We start from the raw sequence: 7,655 nt of genomic DNA, 5'->3' as shown, positions 1-7,655 counted from the left end.
GCTTCGTATCTGTAATATTAGTTGCATAGATCGGGAGAACTAAAGACAGTCTCAGGCAAAAATACAGACCCTATCTGAAAAATAGCTACAACACAGGAGGACTGAAACATGGCTCAAGTAGTAGAGCATCCTATTTAGGAAACACAAGGCTCTAAGTTCGAATCCCAGTATTCCACTCAAAATATGTATAATATTACAATATCTATTTATCATTATAGATATTTCCCCAAAATAATGCCCGTATAATATCAGTAAGACCTATAAAATATCAAGTCATAAACTTTTAACAGACAGCCATGTCTTGAACATGCACAATTTAGTGAATATTCTTAGTGGAATAAATTACTGCTCTCATCAAAGCAGTTTGGGAGACATTATGAATGTTGAAAATCAAAGTCTTGCCGGACACTGGTGGCTCATGCCTGTGATGCTAGCTACTCAGGAGGCTGAGATCTGAGTGTCATGGTTCAAAGCCAGTCTGGGCAGCAAAGTCTAATCAAAGTCTAATCAAAGACTCTAATCTACAATAAACCACCAGAAAACTGGAAGTGGCTCTGTGGCTCAACTAGTAGAGCGCTAGCGTTGAGCTGAATTGCTGAGGGACAGTGCCCAGGCCCAGAGTTCAAGCCCCATAACCAACCAAAAATAAACAAAAAAAAGTCCTTACTACTGATTGTAAAAACATGGCTTGCACTGAACGTTTATATATACAAATTTTTCTTTTAAAGCCCTTCTGAAATTCTGTGATCCATTCTGACGTTCATGTCATCAATTATTTATTAAAATCTGGCACTGGTAGCAAAGCCTTTTCTCAGGCAGAGTGATGAAGATAAATGCAGGTATCTTCATGAAACACAATTGTGATGACAATGCATGAACACACTCAGAAAAAAATTCACTGGTAGGCCATGATGATCATTTGAAACGAAGTTTAACTTGGTAGCCTTCTTTTTGATGAGGTTCCTAGGAATATCTAAACTTATTCAGGGAGAAAAAAACAAAAAGCAACAACTATACTAAATAAAGAAAATTTAATTCCTAATCTCTTAAAACTTAGCAATTTCTAAAACCATGTCATAGGATTAAAGACAGAAGAGTCTCTAAACTTCCTGCGCATTAGTGAGAATAAGTTAAGAAGAAAAACAGGTAAGCATTCAGATTATTTTTTTTAATGGGAAGAAAACTGTTGATCACCAATTTTCTGGAAAAAGAAATTCTGCTAATGCATGAAAAAATTATTCATAATGGCCAAGATCCAGGAATATATAAGTTGCATATGTACATAAAATATAAATATAACTAGATTATCACAACTAGATTATGTAAAGGAATTCAAATTTTATTGTCAATGAAAATCTGAGGGGATCGTAGCAAGGATAATCCAGGGAAATAAAGGGGGCGAAATGTGCTCAGCATATATGGAAAAATAATAAAAATCCAACTATCCAATTCATTTATGCTAGTTATTAAAAATAACATAAAATGTCCAGACTTCCCATGGTGAAAGAAAAACCTAAAACTGAACAGGAAATTTTCTAAGAAGAGAAGATTATCAAAGCTAAGGATTCAGGGCATCTTGCTAGCTGGCTAGCACGCTTTGTAGAGTACAACAAGCAGGTGAAATCCTGTGTATTTTAAGAATTCTGAGGAGGTGGCGGAAGGATGGAATTAGAGACTCAAAGGAAGGAAAAGCCAGGGAAGATGGGTGAAAACACAGAGTGGGTGTGGACTGGGGAATCTTACATGACAAGTAGAAGGCAGGGATACAGGGAGACAAAAAACACTTTTAACAGACCACGACAATTTGCTAACATTTTTCCTCCAGTAGAACCTTACAGATAGGGCTGAAGAAAGGAAAGCAGGCAGTGGTGAGCACATGGGCAGGGAAGGGAGATTACCATCTGCTGGCCTCTGCTTGAAACCCTCTGGACCTGGGTCTTAAGCTGTAGACATTCTGTGGCCCATCAGGGAATCCAGAGGACCGGAGAGACATGAACACGGTGACCTCAACCTCTCTGACTTTCAGTCCATACCTCGGGCACCTTGCTTCTGGAATCCTGATGTAACTCTTCTCAAACGTGGACCCAGGGCTTGCTTAGCCCTCTTCCTTGTCACCTTCCCACTAGTCTTTTGGTCACTGAATAATGGCCCTTACATCCTTATCTCTGGAGCCCATGATCCATACCTTGCCCAGCAAAAGGAACTTTGTAGCTGTGAGTAAGTTAAAGATTGTAGGATGGGGAGACTACCCTGAATTAACCAAATGGGCTCAGTACAATCACCAGGGTGTTTAGAAGAGGGAGGCTGTGGGAGAGGAGAGGAAATGCCACACTGCTGTCCTTGGCAATGGAAGGAAGGATTTGACTTGGGAGCACAGCTCTACAAACTGGAGCCTTTAGAAGCAAACAGCAATATCACTACCTTGATTTTAACCCCTAAACGGGTAATTTCCAAAACTATGACACAAGAAATATACGTTGATAATTAATGTAATGGAATCTGTAATAATTTGCGAAAGCAGCAGCAAGCATCAAATACACATCCTATGAGCTGTTCCCTAGGGAAGGTTGGAGAAGGAAAGGGACAGACCCTGAACAGGAGCAAACTCCTTTTCTGTGGATGGAGCCAGAAATGTGAAGAAAAGATAGGCTGGCTGTGGATCAGGGGCCCAGGATCAGCATACACTAACTATAGGGATTCTGAGAAATTCGAATGTAGACCTGTTGTATCGTTCTGAAGACATAATTGTTACACTTATTTAACAGTTTGTTAGCTTGATCTATAGCTTCTAATTTAAAAAAAATACTTCCTAAATGGACATCTTTTGCACTTTTGCCCTGAGAACAGCAAGTACTCCATATAGTACAGGGAAAAGGAGAAAGTAATATCAACAGGAAAATGTCAAGGCTGACAACAGAAAGTATGAAAATGAGAAAGGGTAGCCACAGGGAAATGTCCAGATTAGCGTAGCTCATGAGTGTCATTTGTATGCCTGTAACACAACCTGCGTGTCAGGGCCTCCAGCAGCAGAGAGGAGCAAATACAAAGAACAGTATTAAAAGACTGTGCCAGTGGGGTACCTCAAGCCTGTAATCCTAATTACTTGGGAAGCAAAGAAGAGGGGATTATAGTTCAAGGCCAACAGGGACCAGAAAACCATTGTAAGAAATTCCATCGCAACCAATGGCTGCCTTAGTGGTATAGACCTGTCATCCGGGAAGCTCAAGCGGAAGTGTCGAAGTCCTGGCTTACCTGAACATACAGTGAGACACTAATCTTGAAAATAACTCACACAAGCTTGACACCGGTGGCTCACACTTGTAACCCAGGAGGTTGAGATCTGAGGGCCAAGGTATATAAAGCCAGCCAGAAAAATCAGAGATTCTTACCCCCAGTGGACCAGCAAAAAGTCTGAAGTGGAAGTGTGGCTCAAGTGGTAGAATGGCAGTTTGAAGGGGAAAAAAACCTAAAAGACAGTGCTCAGGCCCTGAGTACAAACTCTAGGACTTGTGTGTGCACGTGCACACATGTACACACACACACACACACACACACACACACACACACACACACACACACACACACACACACACACAGAGAGAGAAAATAACACAAAAAATAACGTGCTTCAAGTGGTAGAGCACTTGCCTAGCAAGCAAGAGGCCACGAGTTCAAATCCCAATACTGTCTAAACAAACAAATAGATAGATAAAATATGAAAGACTGAACTTCTGCTATAATATTACCCACTATGAGAAATGGTATGACAAAAGTGTCCCCAAATTATAGTGATCACACACTCTTGTTTTCCCAGGTATATATCCTAGTGTCATGATTAACAGTGTGCCAGTTTGGGTAATAAAGGACATAATTCTATTCCCAATGTTTATAGTGGGTGCTGCAATGTTCGTATCATCATCATCATCATCATCATCATCATCATCATCCTCATCCTCATTCTCATTCCACTGAAGGCAGTTGAAAATTCAACACTTCAGTAAATTCACCTGTCCTATAGCTTGTAGTCTACAACTGGTATGCCAGTTCATGTGATGGAGTTAGGTCAGTGGTATTCCATCTGTGGGAGGGAATCTCCCATTAACAGTAACACCTGGCTGCCACCACCTCTCCCCTAATTCACAGGAGACTCTGAGTGCAAAGATCAAGAAGGAACATTAAGAACTTTATTACAAGTGATGCAAAACAAGTGAACAATTTGGGGCAGGGAATCGCATGATCCTGTTAGCATTTTAGCAAGTTCACTCTGGTAACAATGAATGCCTGGTTTTGAGATGTGTTGGGACCAAAATGGATGCTGGTAGAGAGTCACCATGGCATATTTACATTAGTGTACATAAAAGCTGAACTCAAGCCAAGACACCACCAACTTCATTAAGAGATGTACGAAACACTTCAAATAAGGCAATAAAGATTTACTACAGACCCCAGAGGAGTTATCCCTCCTTTCCTTACTGCTATTTAACAAGAAATAGCTCACCAGAGTAATTGAAACACCCTTCTGAGTAATTAGGATGGAACAGAGCAGTGCATTAACACCAGCATAAATTTTATAGCAAATCATTTATCTTCACATATAAATGGCATCACCACACAGTGTTATTAGTCTTTGTGAACATACACATGGGGGCTTTTCAGTATTTCCCATGTCTACGTTTTCTAAAAGAGTTTGATTTCACATAGGCATAAAAGCTGTAGTCTCTGACTGTTGATATAAAACTCAAAGATACAAAGCCTGGGTTGATTCTTGGTAGACCCAACAACAATATTATCAGCTTTTTTAGTAGTTCTAGAGTAATTAATGTATGACTCTATGGTCATTCATTTCATAATATACACAATATATATACACATACATAAGTATATATATATATATATATATATATATCATTAAGAAGTTATAAAGGTTTTCAATTCAGCATGTCAGTGTATGAGTGTAATGCATCTTGTCCAGTGTCACCTCTTTCATCTTTCTCTTACTCTTTCTTATTTATTTATTTTTATTTATTTTATTATTGCCAAGGCTTGCATGAGGCCATCTGGGTCTTCTTTTCTTGATGAACTTTTTCCCTATGACTGGTTCTCTATCACTTGAGCCATACCTCCATTTCTGGCCCTTGGCTGGTTAATTGGAGATAAAAGACATGCAGATTTGCATGTCTAGTCTAGCTTTGAACTTTGGTCCTCAGATCTCTGCCTCCGGAGTAGCTAGGATTATCTGCATATACCACTGTTGCTTGGCTCATCATTTTAACATACTCTCTATCTACAGAAATGTATCAGTTACTTGTTCCATCTGTGTATAGTTATTTAACAAAACATGTGTTTGGTGACTTTTCAGTGTTAGGTCTCAGTGATGTGGAGAACAAACACAAAACATTGTTTTATGAGAACTAACAATCCTGAGCTGGGATGCACATATGATTCATTCTTGTTTAGCTATATGTTGGAGATGAGGAAAACAGAGATGAACAGAGAACACAACTGCATGAGGAACCATATTGCAGGATGCCACTGAGTGACTCAGCCTGAACTGAGTCATGAAAACACCAAAATCAGTCATAGATGCAGAAGAGATATTTCAGACAGAAGAAATTTCATCTCACCATGAGATGAGAAACAGAAGCAAAAAGTTCAAGGTGTTGGGGAGAGAAGGCTGGGACAGTCAGGGACCAGTTTCCATCAGCCTACCTAAGGATTTTGGATTGTACTTTGAAAGCCTTAGAAATCACTAGGTTTGATAACTAGTATATGTCTGAGTCAACCAGAAAAGGTCAGATAAGTTGATGTTAGGGGAATAACCCCAAGATAAGAATTCAAATATTTTTTTTTCTCTTTGTTTTTTTTTCCTTGCATGCAATTGTTTCTAACATATTTATAAGATGATTTCTATGTTGCTTTGTATGTCCCTCCCCCACGGTATAACCCATGCTTTCACTGTATTTGATGTTGGCATAATTTGTGGAGGGGAAGGGGAAAAACAAATCATTTAGGGATACAGGTGGACCCATTGCAACAATGAGATGTACAAGTCGTTATGTTGAAAAAAAGAACTTTACACCTTTGGTGTGGGGGGGGATCAGGTCGGGGGAGGAGGCGGAGTATGGGAAGAGATGGGAAGGGAAGGGAAGGGGAAACAAAGGAGGAGGCTACAATGCTTGATAAGAAATGTACTCATTATCTTGCCCATGTAATTGTAACTCCTCTGTACGGTATTCTCACAACAATAAATAAATAAATAAATAAATAAATAAATAAATAAATAAATAAATAGAAATCACTAGGTTTGAAATAGGTGTTTCACATGAGGACATTTGCATTTTCTTTTTTTTAATTAAATTTTTTATTGTGAAAATACTGTACAAAGGGGTTACAGTTACATGAGCAAGGTAATGAGTACATTTCTTATCAAGCATTGTTGCCTCCACCTTTGTTTTTCCCCTACCCTCCCTTCCCTCCCACCTCCTCAACTCCCCCCACCTAGCCTAAATTGTAAAGTTCATTTTTTGACATAGCATCTTGTACATCTCATTGTTGCAATGGGTCAATCTGTATCCCTATTGACATTTGCATTCTCAAGTGATTTCTTTACCAGCAACAGAAAGGAGAAAGAGAAATGGGCAGACTGTCTAGAAGAGTGAAGAGAAGGCTCTTGCTATTTCTAAGTGAGAATTGGAAATACTAATATTTTTGATAGTTTAAAATGTAATTTAGAGCCAAGCACCAGTGGCTCACACATATAATTCTAGCTACTTAGGAGGCTGAGATCTAAGGATCACAGTTCGAAGCCAGCACAGGCAGGAAAGTTCATGAGACTTATCTCCAATTAACCACCAAAAAAGCTCAAAGTGGAGCTGTGGCTCAAGTGGTAGAGCACTAGCTTTGAGCAATACAGCTCAGTAACAGTGACCAGATCTTGAGTTCAAGCCCTAGGACCAGCACACATACACACACAAAAGAAATTTAGTATTTATGTACTTATACTCAATGATTAGAAAGCTTAAAATAGGTTCAGTCTGTAGTATTTAATAGTCATTGATAATAATCCTCAAGTATTAATTAAGTATTATTAAAATCTAGACATTTTTATACAAGTTAAGCACTAATAAGTGAATTTTGATTCCATTTACAGTAGTAATAGCTCTAAGTTCATAATCAGGTTTTAGAAGTTGGTGATAAATTCTTTTCATGATTGAACTCTTTGGGCACATTTATAAACATGATGTAGTAGTGACTTATCTATCATATGTACATATATTGAAACTTGGAAGCACTGTTGAAGAAATTATGCAGAGAATAATAATGTGAGCATGGAAAGCAATGAATTGCTCAAAGTGAATGTTTTAGACATGAACCAAAGCTCTAAAACAGTAAATATTACTATGGATATTTTAAAGAATGTTCACTTTTTATTCTGAATTTTGTTAGCACCCACAGCTTTATTATTTCTGTGCGCAAATGAAAGTGCATCACTTGGATGACTTTAAAAGATTGATTATCTAAAAGGACTTTTACTTAATGCAGACTCAATATTCAATCTGAAAGATCTTTCTTATGGTACCAGAATTTTTTTCTTAAAATTTTTAACTAGGCACCAGACTTAGTACTCTAAAATTAACCAATATGGCTATGATATT

General features: G+C 38.3%; 1 protein-coding gene across 3 annotated transcripts in view; it reads right to left on the bottom strand.

The window, feature by feature from the left end:
• Ank2 (ankyrin 2) overlaps nucleotides 1-7,655 on the bottom strand; it is a 212,764-nt gene that overhangs the window by 137,403 nt on the left and 67,706 nt on the right. The window lies entirely within an intron of this gene.

This window comes from Dipodomys merriami, unplaced genomic scaffold, assembly GCF_024711535.1.
Source record: "Dipodomys merriami isolate MVZ:Mamm:240054 unplaced genomic scaffold, mDipMer1.0.p SCAF_15, whole genome shotgun sequence".
Lineage (NCBI taxonomy): Eukaryota > Metazoa > Chordata > Mammalia > Rodentia > Heteromyidae > Dipodomys > Dipodomys merriami.
This window is presented reverse-complemented; position numbering and strand designations above follow the sequence as displayed.